At 42.0% G+C, this 16743-nt stretch overlaps 1 long non-coding RNA gene across 3 annotated transcripts; it reads right to left on the reverse strand.

The window, feature by feature from the left end:
- Positions 1-2226: 2226 nt before the first annotated feature.
- Positions 2227-16133, reverse strand: LOC107769159 (uncharacterized). Of its 3 annotated transcripts, XR_001644342.2 has the most exons (6): positions 15994-16133; positions 15278-15336; positions 14751-15115; positions 14503-14641; positions 2878-2916; positions 2227-2521 (listed from the first exon to the last, which is right to left on the reverse strand). It is a non-coding gene; the product is annotated as an uncharacterized LOC107769159 (long non-coding RNA). The 3 variants fall into 3 exon arrangements; XR_001644343.2 differs by lacking the exon at positions 2878-2916 and having other exon boundaries at positions 14940-15115; XR_001644341.2 differs by lacking the exon at positions 2878-2916.
- Between the last annotated feature and the right edge of the window lie 610 nt (positions 16134-16743).

Genomic DNA, 16743 nt, shown 5'->3' on the forward strand with positions numbered 1-16743 from the left:
ATTTGTCCCTCAAAAACCCCATAATTCACTCTCCAAAATTCCCAAGTTGTAACCCCCAATTTTCACTTCAAACCCTCACTAATCAAGTGAGAAATTAATCGGAAAACCCCATTGCTAAGGATAGTTAGGCTCAAGAAACTTACCTCAGGGTAAACCTCAAATTCTCTTCAAAAATCTCTTCAAAATCTCCAAATCTCATGTTCAAAAATGTGAAAATGAGAAGAATTCCCGAAGTCCTCTATTTATGCTTTTTGCCCGGCAAAATCACACCTGCTGTACAAATTGCGCATATGAGGGTCAGCATATCTGTACCAAGCTCCGCTTCTACGAAAATCCACTTAAAATCCAGTCTTCGCTTCTGCGATCAGTTTATCGCATATACGGTCATCGCAAGTGCGGAATCCCATTGCACCTGCGGTCCAAACACGCACATGTGCCTTCTGCCCAGTTCCTCCAATCTCACATCTGCGGTCCCTTGCTCGCTTCTGCGGGCTCGCACCTGTGAGGAGCAATATAACAGCTGATTTCACTTTCAGCAATCTTTCAATTTCCAAACTTGTTCCGTTAATCACACGAAATCAACCCGAGGACCTCGGGACCTCAATCAAAAATACCAACACATCCCATAACATCATATGAACTTAGTCGAACCTTCGAATAACTCAAAACAACATCAAAACATCAAATAACACTCAAATTCAAGCCTAAGAACTTCTAAACTTCTGAATTCCGTAAATGATGCCGAAACCTACCAAACCACGTCCGAATGACCTCAAATTTTGCACACAAGTCAACAATAACACCACGAACCTATTCCAACTTTCAGAATTCTATTCTGACCTAGATACCAAAAGTTTCACTACCTATCAAAATCGCCAAAATTTCAACTTTCGCCAATTCAAGCCTAATTCTACTACGAACCTCTAAATCACATTCCGGATGCGCTCCTAAGTCCAAAATCACCTAACGGAGCTAACAAAGCTATAAACATCCAAATTCAAGATTGCTTATACATAAGTCAACATCCAGTTAACTCTTCCAACTTAAGCTTCTAATAAAAAGAGTGTCTCAATTTCTCTCTGGAACCACTCCATACCCAAACCAACCAACCTAATACAATATAATGTAGTTGTAAAGAACAAAAGAAGCACAAATAGGGAAAACAAGGCTATAACTCACGAAACGACCGACCGAATCGTTACATATATATATACACACATATATGATTTTCAAATCCAACCTCAATTTCATGTTCAAAACCCAAAATTCATTCTCTTAAGTTCAAGTAAAAAACCCTCAATTTATTCAAATCCTTGATCTAGATGTAATAATCAAAAATAAAATATATAATCAAAACATATATAAAATTACTTACCCTCATGATTTGGATGTTTATCTCCTCCAAAATCGCTTACTTAAGTTTCAAGAATTCAAAAAGTGAGAAAAATAAACTCAAAATCGCGAAATTGAATGGTTTAAAGCCCTTCCAGTCGTACTTCTTCGCGATCGCGGTCACTATCCTCGCAGTCGCAATTCCAAAAATGTCCAGCATATTTTTTCCTTTGCGATCGCGCCAAAAAGCTCCACGATCGCGATAAACAATACTGTGAAATTTAGCAAAAAGAAAACGTTAGTGTCACAAAAATTTAGCGGCAGACATTAGAAAACTTTGCCATAAAAGTTGCTCAAACTCCATTAACAAGTACTACGATTTAGCCAACTATATTTGATGATATCTTCTATTTGATTAAATTTTCCAATTAATTTCAATAAGGTTATTAAAAAATACATATGCTGAAATTTGAACCCTGATCTTTGCATGTAATTCTCTACCCTCTTTATGTGTATGTCTTCATTTATTGATTGTTAGTCCATGAAAGCAGGTAGTTGACAAACAGAGATTCCAACACAACTATTCGAGAAAGTATACATATGAGTAGCAAATTTTATCAATACTAGAAACCGAAGCAACCACGGGCCCAACATGGGAATGACATCAAGTAATTGCAATACAGAAGTTGAATATAAATCAATATGGTATGATAAAAATATTGGGCATTACACTGTTTAGTCTTAATTATAACTTTGTTTTTATCTTTGAGCTATAGCATCTAACTCAACATGAATTCTTCTTCAGCTAATCACCTTCAAGTTCCTCAAAAACCAAGATATGGAAAATCAATCGCAACAATGAAGACCACAAAAAGGTCGAAGGAACCATATGTAGATCATTCAGTACTTCCTAAGCTATATTACTTCCAAGAATTGAGATTTAGCATAAGAGTTCTACTATATGTGCTTAATAGCATTCGTTTATATAACATAAGTGCATTATCTAGTGAAACCATCCATATTTAATTATTACATACATCATACCTCTAAAAAATACATATATTATCCATATTTTCAGTACAACACATGCATATCCTAAATTATCATTTTCTAGGAACTGGATCTTCCCCACCTTAGTAGCCAATCTTTTGCATTCCAAAAAGCACAACATAAAGAGATTTTGGGGCACCTGAAAAAAGTAGGTAAACACCGATGAAGAAAAAAAATGAAATTGAGTACAGTACAAAAGTAGATATTAGTGAATAATAAAGTAGAACGACGAACATAGACTGAATAAGTATTGATCGCTTCCTAATAAATTTATGGATGGTTAATGGTAAGGTGACTGGAAAAGGCAACATAATATATGGCAAACATTCCTTGTCAGGTTTCATGATGTCCATGTCCTTATTCAACCAAATAGCTGGGAATTATTGCCAAATGCTATACAAAGGAAAATATAACACCAGCTTCCACGAAAGAGATAATAAGACAATAGGTTGCACAATAGTTTATCAACAATGGAGATTTTATCAATATACTTACTTCTTCGCTTTTAGTTGATTTAACATCTGAAATGATAACCTAATCAAAGTTCACAAAAATACATTTAGTTTTCCAGTCAACAATAGCGGGGTACATTAGTATCCACCCAACGTATGAAATTTTAACTTACAACTATCTATATAAAAAGCAAGGGGTACTTAATTAAATAATGCATGATAGCTTTGATTAATCAAGGAATACTGATACTAGAGCATTGGTAAGCGCAACTACAAATTGGCTACAGTTATTCTAGGTGAGCCGTTCAGGAATTCTGGACGAAACAGATTTTAATGGAGAAGCGGGGGAAAGAGGTATGCATGTGATCATATTGGTAATCGAGACAAACCATGAGGGGAGTGACTTTGTGACCAAATTTCTCCAAAATGAGCTTTTCAATTCATGCTACAGCACATAACTATGAACGTTGGGGTATCCAAAATTTTAAACACTTAATTTTAAAAAACAATTGAGCATTAACACAGCTTGCCTTGGTTTAATCCGCGAAGAATTGTTGAATTTTTTTACAGATTACACACATAAGATTATCGATAACAAAATGAAAAAGAATTAGAGAGGACAATAGCAGTATTGTATCAATTTAAACCATTATACAATTGTTAGTATTGTTGATGACCCATTCCTCTGCCAAAATTCTAAACAATGACTTTGGTCACCTTAGATATTTGTTAAAAGCAACACAAGAAAGCACCATCATATAACTTCGCCAATTGTTATTATTTTCTTTAGCCTTTTCTGTGGTAAGTGGTGATATAATGGATATATTTTACTCCTATCTCTTAATATAAATTTACAATAATTTCTGTTCCTTTTTCTTTTCACCTCTTTTTTCTTCAAAATTCTAGCTCATAAATACTTTAATGAACTAAAAAAAATCTCTTTACAAAAAGGTCAAAATAGCACACTTATCAAATTAACCTCCAAAATTTTGAACTAAAAGTCGACACTTTAAACTAAGACAAACACATTGTCTTTAGGAGAGTAACATTTCTCAAAACATCAACCTTGTATGTGGTAAAACCGGGGGCCCAATTTCTCCGTCATTAGGTCGCCTCGCGGGCATGCTTCTCGAGGCTCGAAGCCAAGGTCAAGACCCACCCTCGGGAGTCGTCGGGTACCGGCCTTGGGGGGCATTGCGTGTTAACGGCTATAGTACGGGAGAGGGGAGTTCCCAAGATGAACGATGGCACTAGCGGAGCCTGGTATCGCGTCTGGCCGTCCCATCTCCATACCTTTGTAATTAATGCACTCTTGTACCATGTTTGGATATCCCCTCCTATATAAGAGGGATCTTTGGCACTTTGTAAACTCTGTTATTCCAACTGTTCTACACAAGATCAATAACAACTCTCTCTCTTTTCTCTCTAACTTACTCGCTCGAGACTACCTCTTTTATTTATTGCCTTCATACTTGTTCTTCATTTAATGCTTGATATTGGCCATAAAGAGCCTCCTTTAATTATATCCTAACTGTTAGCCCCTTCCTGATTATCCCCGATAGCTCGAGTCCGAGCCCAAGCATCGACCTCGAGACCCCTTATCAGTTGGTCCAAGGCCCGGACAGCAAGCCCCTCGGTTCGATCACAGCTCTATTCTAGTTCGCGCTTTATCTTTTATCTTCATATATCTAGCATCAACTGCTTTAACAACGAGCATAAAAATAGATCACGTATTTTTAGAGTCCCATCAGCAAATTTAATTGTTATTACCATTTTCACGATAAACAGTTTGGCGCCCACCGTGGGGCTAAAAATAATAGTGATTATTTTCTTGCTGGTTTCGCTACACAACGAAAGTTATCTTTCACACTTTTTCTTGTCCAAGATCTTCGATTTCAGGATAAAATATCTGGCTCGGTGAACAGAATGGGGAACAAGAACCTCGAAAACAGCAAAGAGAAGGACATGACTACTCTAGATGTCCGTACACCACTAAACTCAACCCGGGCGGAAGGGGAGAGGCTCTTCGACATGACGTCCACATGATTATTGGAGGAACCGATGTTCCCCAAGGACCCATGTTCAATCGGAGGAGAACGTCGACCACGGAAGAGGGACCGACCCGAAATCGCGTGCCCGAAGACACCCTCGCATTCAGCGAGGAGGACCTCGAGGCCATGATAGAATTGCACAACGACGCACTGGTGATCTCGTTTCTTTTAACCAATACCAGGATAAAGTGCGTGCTCGTGGATCTAGGCAGTTCGGCCAACATAATTAGATCAGAGGTAGTAGAACAACTGGGGCTGCTCAATCGAGTCGCCCCCATCCCTCGAGTCCTCCATGGCTTCAACATGACCGGCGGAGTAATGAAAGGAGATATAACTCTCTCGATCGACACGTCCAGCATGATTCAGAACACCGAGTTTCAAGTCATCGACGATGACATGAGGTACAATGCATTACTCGGTAAGCCTTGGATACACAACATGAGGGCAGTACAGTCAACCTTACACCAGGTGATAAATTTCCCACAAAGGATGGCATCACGACCAAACATGGAGAACAACGGATAGTGAAAGAAATGTTCGCAGTCCAATATAAGGCGTCGATCCCCACGTGCTAGATCTCGGACGAGGTTAGGAACACACAGGCCCCCGAGGACGACGAGGAAGATTTCTTCGCTCCTCGAACCTTCGTCGCCCCTGAAGAATCGAACGCGACTAAATCGACAGTCGAAGAGCTGGGGCAAACCATTTTAATCGAGCACCTCCCAGATCGTAAGGTATACCTGGGAACGGGGTTGACCCTCGAACACAGGACAAGGTTCATTCAATTTCTTAGTAACAATATCGACTGTTTCGCTTGGTCCCACTTAGATATGATAGGAATTCCACCATAAAAAACCTCCCACAGGCTAAGCGTCGATCCCAAATTTAAACCCGTAAAGTAGAAGAGAAGACCACAATCCGAGGTAAAACATGCCTTCCTCAAAGAAGAGGTAACGAAACTTCTTAAAATCGGATCCATTAGAGAGATAAAGTACCCCGAATGGCTATCCAACGTAGTAGTAGTGCCTAAAAGGGAAACAAGCTAAGAATGTGCATAGATTATAAAGATTTGAATAAGGCGTGCCCCAAAGATTCCTTCCCATTGGCTAATATCAATCGTCTGATTGATGATATGGCCGACCATGGGACCCTCACCTTTCTTGATGCCTACTCAGGGTATAATCAAATCCAGATGAACCCCGAGGCCAGGGAAAAAACTTCGTTATCACGAAGTATTGTGCCTACTGCTACAACGTAATGTCCTTCGTGCTAAAAAACGCAGGGGCAACGTACCAGCGCCTAGTTAATAAAATGTTCGAGCATCAAGTAGGTAAATCAATGGACGTATATATTGATGATATACTAGTTAAGTCCCTGCGCGTAGATGGCCATTTGAGCCATTTGCAGGAAAATTTTGATATCCTCAGAAGTTACAATTGAAGCTCAACTCCGAGAAGTGCGCCTTCGGAGTGGGTTCGGGAAAATTCCTGGGCTTCATGGTTTCAAACAGGGGAATCGAGATCAATCCCGACAAAATAAAGGCTATCGAAGAAATCATTGTGGTGAACAATATAAAAACCGTCCAACGGCTAACAGGGTGGATAGCAGCCCTGAGCAGATTCATATCAAGGTCATCAAAAAAAAGCCATCATTTCTTCTATTTACTCAAAAGAAAGAGCAACTTCGAATGGACTTCAGAATGCCAACACGCCCTAGAAGAGCTAAAATGATACCTAACTAGCCTACCTTTGCTGCACACGCCAAAGGAGGATGAAACACTATACCTGTACCCGGCCGTGTCTGAAATAGCGGTAAGCGGTGTACTGGTTTGAGAGGAGCAAGGTACACAATTTCCTATTTATTATGTAAGCCAAACCCTGGGGGACGCCGAAACCCGATATACCCATCTAGAAAAATTGGCTCTTGCGCTGATAAGCGCCTCGCGTAAGCTGAAGCCTATTCTCAATGTCACCGTATCTACATTCTGTCGACACACCTCTCTGGAGCATAATGCATAAACCCGAGCTATCGGGCCGATTGGCCAAATGGGCCATCGAACTTGGAGGGTATGATATCGAGTATCAACCTCGAACGACCATCAAGTCCCAAATTTTGGCGAACTTCATGGCCGATTTCTCGCCATCCCTTGTACCCGAGGTAGAAAGGGAACTTTTGTTAAAATCAGGCATGTCCTCCGGGGTATGGACCCTATTCAGAGACGGCGCCACAAACATAAGAGGATCCGGGCTCGGTATAGTCCTAAAGCCACCAGTTGGCGGCGTAATTAGACAATCCATAAAAACCACAAAATTGACTAACAATAAAGCCGAGTAAGAGGGTATCATTGCAGGTTTATAATTGGCCAAAAGCTTGGGAGCCGAGACCGTCGAGGCAAAATGCGATTCGCTCCTCGTAGTAAGCCATGTGAATGGGATCTACGAAGCTCGAGAGGACAGGATGCAGAGATACTTGGACAAAATCCAAATCGCATTACGGTGGTTCAAAGAATGGACCTTAGTCCATGTACCTCGAGAGCAAAATAGCGAGGTCGATGCCCTGGCAAATCTAGGATCTTCTGCTGAAGAAGAGGACCTACTTCCCAGAGTTGTTGTCCAATTGTTTAAATCAATAGTCGAGGAAGGTCACGCAGAGATAAATTCCACCAGTCTAACATGGGACTGGAGAAATAAGTATATTGATTATTTAAAAGACGGGAAGTTGCCCGCAGATCCAAAAGAAACGAGGGCCCTACGAACCAAAGCAGCCTGGTTCTCACTCGACGAAAATGAGACTCTGTACAGGAGAACTTTCGATTTCCCCCTGGCCATATGCTTAGGGCCAGGTGACATAGATTATGTACTCCGATAGATCCACGATGGTACCTACGGAAATCATTCTGGTGTCGACTCCTTGGTTCGGAAGGTGATTAGAGCAGGCTACTATTGGGACAACATGGAAAAAGACACCAGATAATTCGTCCGAAAGTGCGACAAATGCCAGAGATTCTCTCTCATGATTCACAAACCCGACGAGCAACTACATTCCATTCTATCACCATGGCCATTCATGAAATGGGGGATGGACATCGTCAGCCCTTTGCCGACAGCACCGTGTAAGGCTAAATTCATTTTATTTATGACGGACTACTTTTCAAAATGGGTGGAAGCACAGACCTTCGAAAAAAGAGAGAAAAGAAAGTCATCAATTTCATATGGGATCACATCATATGCCGCTTCGGAATCCCATCCGACGTAATGTGCGACAACGGGAGGCAGTTCATCGGGGGCAAGGTAACACAGTTCCTTGAAGATAACAAAATCAAGAGAATCCTATCGACGCATTACCATCCATGTGCAAACGGCCAGGCCGAATCCATGAATAAAACCATCATTCAGAACTTAAAGAAGAAACTTGAGAGTACCAAGGGAAAATGGATAGAAACGCTGCCCGGGGTGCTATGGGCATATCGAACTACTTCAAAATCAAGCACCGATCAAACACCTTTCTCTCTGGTATACGGCGCCGAGGCTTTGATACTAGTTGAAGTCGGGGAGCCGAGCGTTAGATTTCAGCACACTAATGAGGGCTCAAACAATGAGGCCATGACAACGGCCCTCGAACTACTCGATGAAAATCAAGAAGCCTCGCTAATCCGAATAGCCGCCCAGAAGTAGAAAATTGAAAGATACTATAACAAGAGAACAAATCTCCGGTATTTTGAGATCAAGGACTTAGTCCAAAGGAAGGTTACTCTCAACACCCGAAACCCTAATGAAGGGAAGTTGGGCTAGAACTGGGAAGGACCATACCGTGTCCTCGGAATAGTCGGCAAGGAATCCTACAAGCTTGGCACCTTGGAGGGCGAACAGCATCCGAGCAACTAGAATATATCGATGCTAAAACGGTATTACTGCTAGGGCACCCGATCGGAAAATTCCTCAAAAATCCTCGAGCAAACGGTGCACTCTTTTCCTTCGACCGAGCTTTTGTCTAAAAGAGGGTTCCACTGGCAAAGTTTTTTCGAGGCAACGTCCACGCACTACCTAAGGAGGATCCAACAAGCTTACAATGCTTCTTTTGCAATCAACCCCGAACACTGGAGGGCACCCCCATTGAGAGGTCATCCACTCAGAGGAACCAGGGAATGACTAACTAAGTTCCAATGGGAAACAATGTACTGGGCCAAACGGTCAAAAGAGCCCTGTTCGCACAAGTCATGCTCACCGCAACAAAACAGCATGTACTTATGCCAAACAATCAAAGAATATCTTTCGCCAAAGCATCTTATACACCAAAGAAAATTCAGCACTTTCACAGCAAGGATTCCTCCGCCGAGAATGCTCTGAAATACTCGGAGATTAGCGTCATTAACTCGTCACCCGCATGGCCTCAGGGTCAGATCTCCATAATCATAAGCCCTCAATGAGGAAACTCTGAGCTAATGAATAACGGCCTCCGAGACTAAGCAAACTCGATGACTCGGATACTGTCACTGATCGCCATCCGTTAAAAAACCCGGGGCCGTAAAACCCCAAGCAGGCAGACTCGGTCTCAAATAAAAACTCGCACCGAGTATCAACAACTACACCTGTAAGACCTCAACAGGCATGAAAATACTGTAAGACCTCAACAACCATGAAAATACTGTAAGACATGAAAAGGCATGAAACTTTTGTAAGACCCTACTACAGGCATAAACTCAATCTCGATGTTTAGGCTATATATTGCATTTGTAAGACTCCCGAAAGGGCATACCCTCGATATAGACGCCTAAACTACCACACTCTAGATCAAAAATGGATCTGGCCAAACACAAATGACTACGGTCAATACGGCTGCACCATCCAAATTAACGCGACTCGGGGACGCCCAACTGTCCCTATAAATTCACAGGCCATTACTTCGAATCTTTTTCGAAAAGAACCAGGTAAACAGGCTACCCTTGACAGGAAAAAGAGCTTCGACCATGTCAGCTCCGAATCACAAGGCTTCGAGCTACTCAACCTACGAGCTAAACCTTCCGAGGTGCTTGAGCTATCGTCGCAAATGACTTGAAATCGAGGTTCATCCCAAACCGATGATAGGTCAGGCAAAATCATTTCAAAAAGTCCTTAACGAGAGGAAAACAAAGCCTACATATGCCTATGGGCAAAGCGTAAAAGCCATTGTCGCCAACCTAACGAGCCTCAAGGCCATACACATTAAAAGGTTACATCGACCAAAAGCGTAAAAGCCACTATTGCCAGCTTAAAAATTTGAAAGCTTGAGGGTCAAAATGAGCTCGAGTCATAACCCGATTCGGAGACTGAATCCAAAATAGTTAACTATACATGCCTAAGGGCATAGCGTAAGAGCCATCGTCACCAGCTTCGTGAGCCTCAAGGCCATATACATAAAAGGTCGCTTCGACCCAAGGCGTGACAGTCGTTGTCGCTAGCCCACAAAAATACAGAACTTGAGGGTCGAATGGGCTCGAGTCGAAGCCCGACTTGGAGACTAAACCCAAAACAGTTGAGCAAAAGCATAAGAGCTCTAACGCCAGCTTACACTAAAGGCCGTATCGACCGAATGCGCAAGAGCCCTCGGGCCTGCCTGACGAGCCCCAGGGCCGTATCACGAATCTAAAGATTCTTGCCAACTCTAAAAGCAGGAGCACCCGGCAGAATTCTGGACAAAAAAGGGGAGTAGGAGGAACAAAGCCACAGGGCTTACTTTATACATATGCCAGTATGAAAGCACTATATATACCAACAAGAAAATCAACAGGATCCTAATTTATTGCCAAGCCCACATTCTCAATGGCTCCCCAAGGGTTGCACCCTGAGACCTACGAGTCCCCCGACGGCCCCTTCTCAACGACATCTTCTCTCTCCGGGGATCTGCCCTCATTTTTAGCACCACCCACCTCCAACGAACTGCTTTTGGGAAACCACCCAGGCACGATCCACAGCTCGAGGTAAATTCGGGCTAGCCCCCTCAGACGCCCTCTCAACGCAAGCATTTGCGACAATAGCTTCCTTCCCGTGTGAGGATACGAGTGCCTCGGTTTCGGCTTTAATTCGAGATAGTGCAGCCACCAGTTCAGAATGGAGACCTCTGTATTTGTCACTATCCTCCTTCGCATCTCGTAGCTGACGCTCGACTAAGGTTACCTTCCCTTGGAGGGTGTCCCTCTCGAAAGTTATTTCGTTTGTGCACCGACTGAGCTCGGAAATTTCAGCATCTCTGGCCCAAAGCTCCCCCCACAGCAGGGTGTTTTCTTTCTCAAACTGCACAAATCGGATCCGACATGTTAAAAGCAATAGAATCTCACAAAGATTCAGATAATAGTAAATGGGGGATGACTAACCTGCTCGGTAAGATAGGTTTTCTCATGCTCATGATGGTTCACCGCATCCTGGTACTGGGTGAAAGCCTGGCTGTAAAACACTTTAGCCTGAAGCCACAAAAAGGGGCAAGTTAGAAAAATAAAGATTGGAGCAGCCCAAAGCGGCGGACGAGGTTAGCAAAAATTACCCGCTCGCAAAGTCTTCCCATATCGCCGAAAATGAATGAAGCATCAACCTCGGGACCTCCCTCGAGAACTGTCGGTGACCTCTCAAGTGCATCTCTACCTTCGACTAGTGCACCTACTCCAGAAGGCTCTTCACACGGGGCATCTTGCACTCCATGCGGCAGTATGGTCACTCCCTAAGGGGAATCAACAATGATCACAGGGCTAACAGGGCCAGTCAAAGCCTCCGTCCCTTGTTCACCCTGGACCCCAGAGTCGGGCCCCTTCGAATTGCCCACCAACTACGCCTCAACTCGGGGAGAATTTTGGCCACCAACCGACTCAGGGGTAGTGCTCGGTACTCCATCTATTGCCTCCCCACCACAAAGATAGCCCACAATGTCATCAGGATCCGGTTCAGAAGCCTCTATCCCCACGGCCCGAAGATCGGCCGAATCTATACGCTCCCACCGTCTCTGAGGCCAGAGCTGCCAGATCAACCTTGGGTTCTTCTGCCTTAGCCCTCTTGAACTCTGGAGGCCCGACCGGTAAACTCCCCTACCTTCTCTTCTTCTCGCCAGACACTAGGGTGTCCCCTTCAATGGGTGATGCCTCCTTCATCAAAAGGACTTCCTTCAGACCTATAAAAATGCAGAAAATAAACACAAAGAATGAAGAATGCTACTAATAGTGATTTGCGTCGAAGTACGCGGATGCAACAAGGTTCGAGGCTTACCATGATCTTTGGCTTCCCACCGAGATCGGGATAAATCTCGCCACAATCGTTCAGCATATGGGCAAATTGAGTATAAGCAGCCGACCTAGCCCTAGAGGTCCGAAACCGCACCAGGGTATGTTGCTATGGCTAAAAAATCAAGAAAAATAGAGTTAGATGCTTGAAGAAATATCACCAAAAAGGAGCGAAGAGAGACCCGACAACACGTTTACTTACGCCCAGTGTTCCCCTTCTCAGGGAACGACATCGTTTCCGCCAGAATCAGGTCAGAAGTCCTCATTCGGACGAATCGGCTAATCCATACTTCGTTCCCGAGCTCCTCGGCGCAGGCAAAGAGGGACCTCAGGGCTCGACGGCAAAGCTTGATTAAGCCCCCTTGGAGGAGATGGGGACTATACATCCGGATTAGGTGGTTGAGGGTGAAGGGCATCTCCTATATCATGTTTGAGTAAGGCCTGATCATATAAACAACGCTCTAGAACGAAGGATGAATTTGGCCTAGAGTTACCTGATAACGTCGATAGAAGTTGAGAATCATGTGGTCGATCAGGGGCGAGGATGGCCCCACCGGCCCCAAGGTGAATGTATAGGTGTATACACTCAGAAAGCCAACTTTGTGAGCCGTAATATCTTCCTCCTGAGCAAGAATCTCCACAAGTAGAGTATCCCCCTAGCGGCAATCAGCCCTCACTTTCCCCACATCTGTTACCGAGCTGATATACCGAGTCACGGGCTCACGACGCTCTGGCTTCGAGGAAGGTCTCTCGACCTTGAAATCGGAGGTCATCGCAAAAGATCTTGGGACACATTCCTCAGCACGAGGAGGTATAGCCAATTTGCCTTGAGAGAGAAATGAAGAGGATGAGCCCGCAACCTCCTGAGAAGCAAAGGTGGATGTTTTCGCCATCCTTAGAAGATTCTGAAGGAAGAAAAAGAGTTGTGTTCCTAAGAGAGAATGAGAGCAAAGGAAGAACGAACCTTATCAGGGGTTTGAGTACGCAATGGGTTATAGAAAGGGAGAAGGGAAGTATTTATAAAAGCACTGTGTGCGTATTGAAGGAGGCCAAGAGGCAGCCAACTGCCATAGTCAATGCGGAAACCTACAGGAGCAGCATGCATGTTGCATCTTGCCACCTCGTAGCCATCGCCGATTGCTAGAACATCGAAGGAGGAAGAAATTCAAGGTCGTTTCTTACCGTTTTCACTCTATGAAACGCGAAGACTATCTGTATGCAGTAAAACTGGGGCCCAATTTCCCCGTCATTAGGTCGCCTCACGGGCATGCTTCTCGAGGCTTGAAGCTAAGGTCGAGACCCACCATCGGGAGTCGTCGGGTACCGGCCCTGGGGGGAATTGCATGTTAACGGCTATAGTACGGGAGAGGGGAGTTCCCAAGATAAACAAATAACACTGGCAGAGCCTGGAATCGCGTCTGGCCATCTCATCTCCATACCATTGTATTTATTGCACTCTTCTACCATGTTTGAATATCCTCTTCTATATAAAGGGGATCCTTAGCACTTTCTAAACTCTGTTGTTCCAAATTTTCTACACAAGATCAATAACAACTCTCTCTCTTTTCTCTCTAACTTACTCGCTCTTGAATGCCTCTTTCATTTATTGCTTTCAAACTTGTTCTTCATTTATTGCTTGATATTGGCCATAAAGAGCCTTCTTTAATTATATCCTAACGGTTAGCCCCTTCCTAATTATCCCCGATAGCTCGAGTTCGAGCCCAGACATCGACCTCGAGGCCCCTTATTGGTTAGTCCGAGGCCCAGACAGCAAGCCCCTCAGTTCGATCACAGCTCTATTCTAGTTCGCATTTTATTTTTTATCTTCATATATCTAGCATCAACTGCTGTAACAACTAGCATAAAAATAGATCACGTATTTTTAGAGTCCCATCAACAAATTTAATTGTTATTACCATTTTCGCGGTAAACAAACCTAGTTATTTCTATACCCATTTTGATATTTGTGAGGTACAACTCAAAACCCAATTCAGTTTTTAATCATGTAATCTTATACTAAGCACATGATTTCTTTTCTTTCTCTAGAGTTGCAACTCATCAATGAATATATATGACCTACAGAGATGAAGTTTTAAGTTGTCTTTCAAGTTTCAACATTCCAGAAGAAGATCCATTTAAAATCTGAACAGTGACATCAAATTAAGCCAATCTATAAGTTGAAAATGTATTCAACATTTTTTCTCCAGTATTTAAAGCTTCAAAGCTTTTACTTTCCTCTATGCATGCAAATTATACTAAAAGTAATAAGTCATCTAATGTAGTCCTTATTAAGCATTGTATATCTAGAAATTTGAATGCGCGTAGAGGTTCAAAAGCTTCGCCTTAGTGAAGGCGTATGACAATTCATGGGTACCTTGACAGATTTACGTCGCTTTACAGTCTTTTATCGTGCTCCTTGACTTTCAGGATTGCAGAATATTTTCTTACTGCGATGCATTATTTTACCTCAATTTCCATTGCCTTTTTCAATATTCCACCTTCTTTGCCAACATCTACATTCACATGAAGATAAGTTGAGTGTGAGAGAGAAAACAACGGAAGAGTTGTGTGCACGCTATTAGTGGGGTTCGGAGAAACAATGATTGGACCTCAACACATCACCTTTGTGTTTGAGGCAATGATTCTCCTCAGTGCAAGCTTTGCATAGAGTTACAACCTCTTTCTAAATCATATCATACAACGATGAGGAAACATAAACCTCATTCCAACTTTATTTTCTCAGCAGCGTTCATATCACACTTTTTTGATGTAAAAGAATTATAGTTGGGTTCAAAGAAACAAAGCATGGACCTCAATTGATTCATCTTTGAGGCTATGATTTTCCTTATGGCATTCTTTGCATAGAACTATAACCTCTTTCTGAAGCATATCATATAATGCTTCGAGAACACAATTTTCATCTCCTCACTTTATTTTCTCAGCAATACTCAAATCTCACCTCTTCATTTCATCAACAACATTCTTACCTATCAAAAGAACAAAGTCTATTTCAACTCTTTTAAATAATAAAATCAAAAATTTCTCAAATAATCGATCATAGCAAAATTACTTATCACCGAAGGGAAATTACTTTACTGGTCATAAGCAAGATTTCTTTGAAGTAACTTTTTAAAATAGGTATGCTTTACCTGCAGATATAGAACATTGGGGCAGCCAAAAACTTTTATAACCAGCGTAATCGTCCTCCCTAGTTAGAAGCATCCAATATAGACGAAAAGTCAAAAAGAAATGAGAAGAGGAAAAAGGAAAAATAACCATTTAAGATCAAGGAAAAAGAAAAATTAATACTATACCCTTTTGCAAGCAGGAATTTGGCACTTGTAAATGAGTAAAAGTTGATTTGAGCTTCATTCAGGAATCAGAATCGTGTAGAGTTCTTGTAGTAGTAATTACTTTTGAGGTTAAATTTCATTTTAAGAAAATAAATTTCTATTCATCTAATATTTCAAATCATGCACCTAGATATCAACTTCTAAGCATGCAAATCAAACCAAAATATGAGCTTGAAAATCCAACAATAAACTACCCAGGAAAACCAAAAATCTAATATGTACCGATCAAAGATCAGAAAACAAACAATACCCAATAACTACAAAGAATGTGAAATAAATAAAGAAAATGTGAAAACCTAATTTTCAGAGATCAAAGCCTTAACTTCATAAACAAAAATCACCTATGCAAGCCTAAAAGTTTATAAATCAAATCACTATCACAGACTATCATAGAGAAGAGATCTGATATCGAAAGAGTAAAGGAGAAAAGAGGGTTTTTACCAGTATCAACATAAACAACATAGAGATCAATACTAAAAGAGAAAAAAAGAAAAATAGGTTGAGAAACTCACAAGAGGAGAAACACTCTTCAAAAATATCACAGAAAAGAGCAAGAAGTTGATTCAAAGTGAGAGTAATTGCTATCCCAAGAAAGACCCCAATTTTTTGCTTTGTATTAGAAAAGATATATGAAGTGGCCTACACGTGGTTTGCTGGTTAAAAAAGATTTACGTATTAAGTGGCCAATGAAATAAGCCCACAAATAGTATTAACATGGACACACAATGTAGTATAATTAAGAGAGCTTTCAGTATCCATATAGCAGCATCCTGTCACGACCCTAAACTCAGACATGGTCGTGATGACACCTCGCATGAAGACAAGGTCAGCTGACACAACACCCATTTTAAACCTTTAATCAATAAGAGTCATTTTTAAGCCTTTAATTAAACATATGTTTCATAATATAAGTCTAAATGAACAGTGTAGAAATAACATACAAGCCCGACATCGGGGTGTCACTAATCATAAGCATCTAGTACAACTGTCTAACTGCATCAAGACTAATATGATCTTGAAAAGTCACAATTTATACATAAGGAAGAATAAAGAGGGAGAAAGCAGAGCCACGATCGCCAGGCAACTACCTTGCTCTCTCCGATGAAACTGCCACCAAGCTCAGAAATACCTGAATCTGCACACAATGTGCAGGGAGTAACCTGAATACTCCAAACCAGTAAGTAATAAAAGTAAATAAAGTCTGAGCAGTAAGAAATCATATGTGCCACATCATGGCACCACATGTTTCAAAATAATAGGAT

Source organism: Nicotiana tabacum, chromosome 1, assembly GCF_000715075.1.
Source record: "Nicotiana tabacum cultivar K326 chromosome 1, ASM71507v2, whole genome shotgun sequence".
Lineage (NCBI taxonomy): Eukaryota > Viridiplantae > Streptophyta > Magnoliopsida > Solanales > Solanaceae > Nicotiana > Nicotiana tabacum.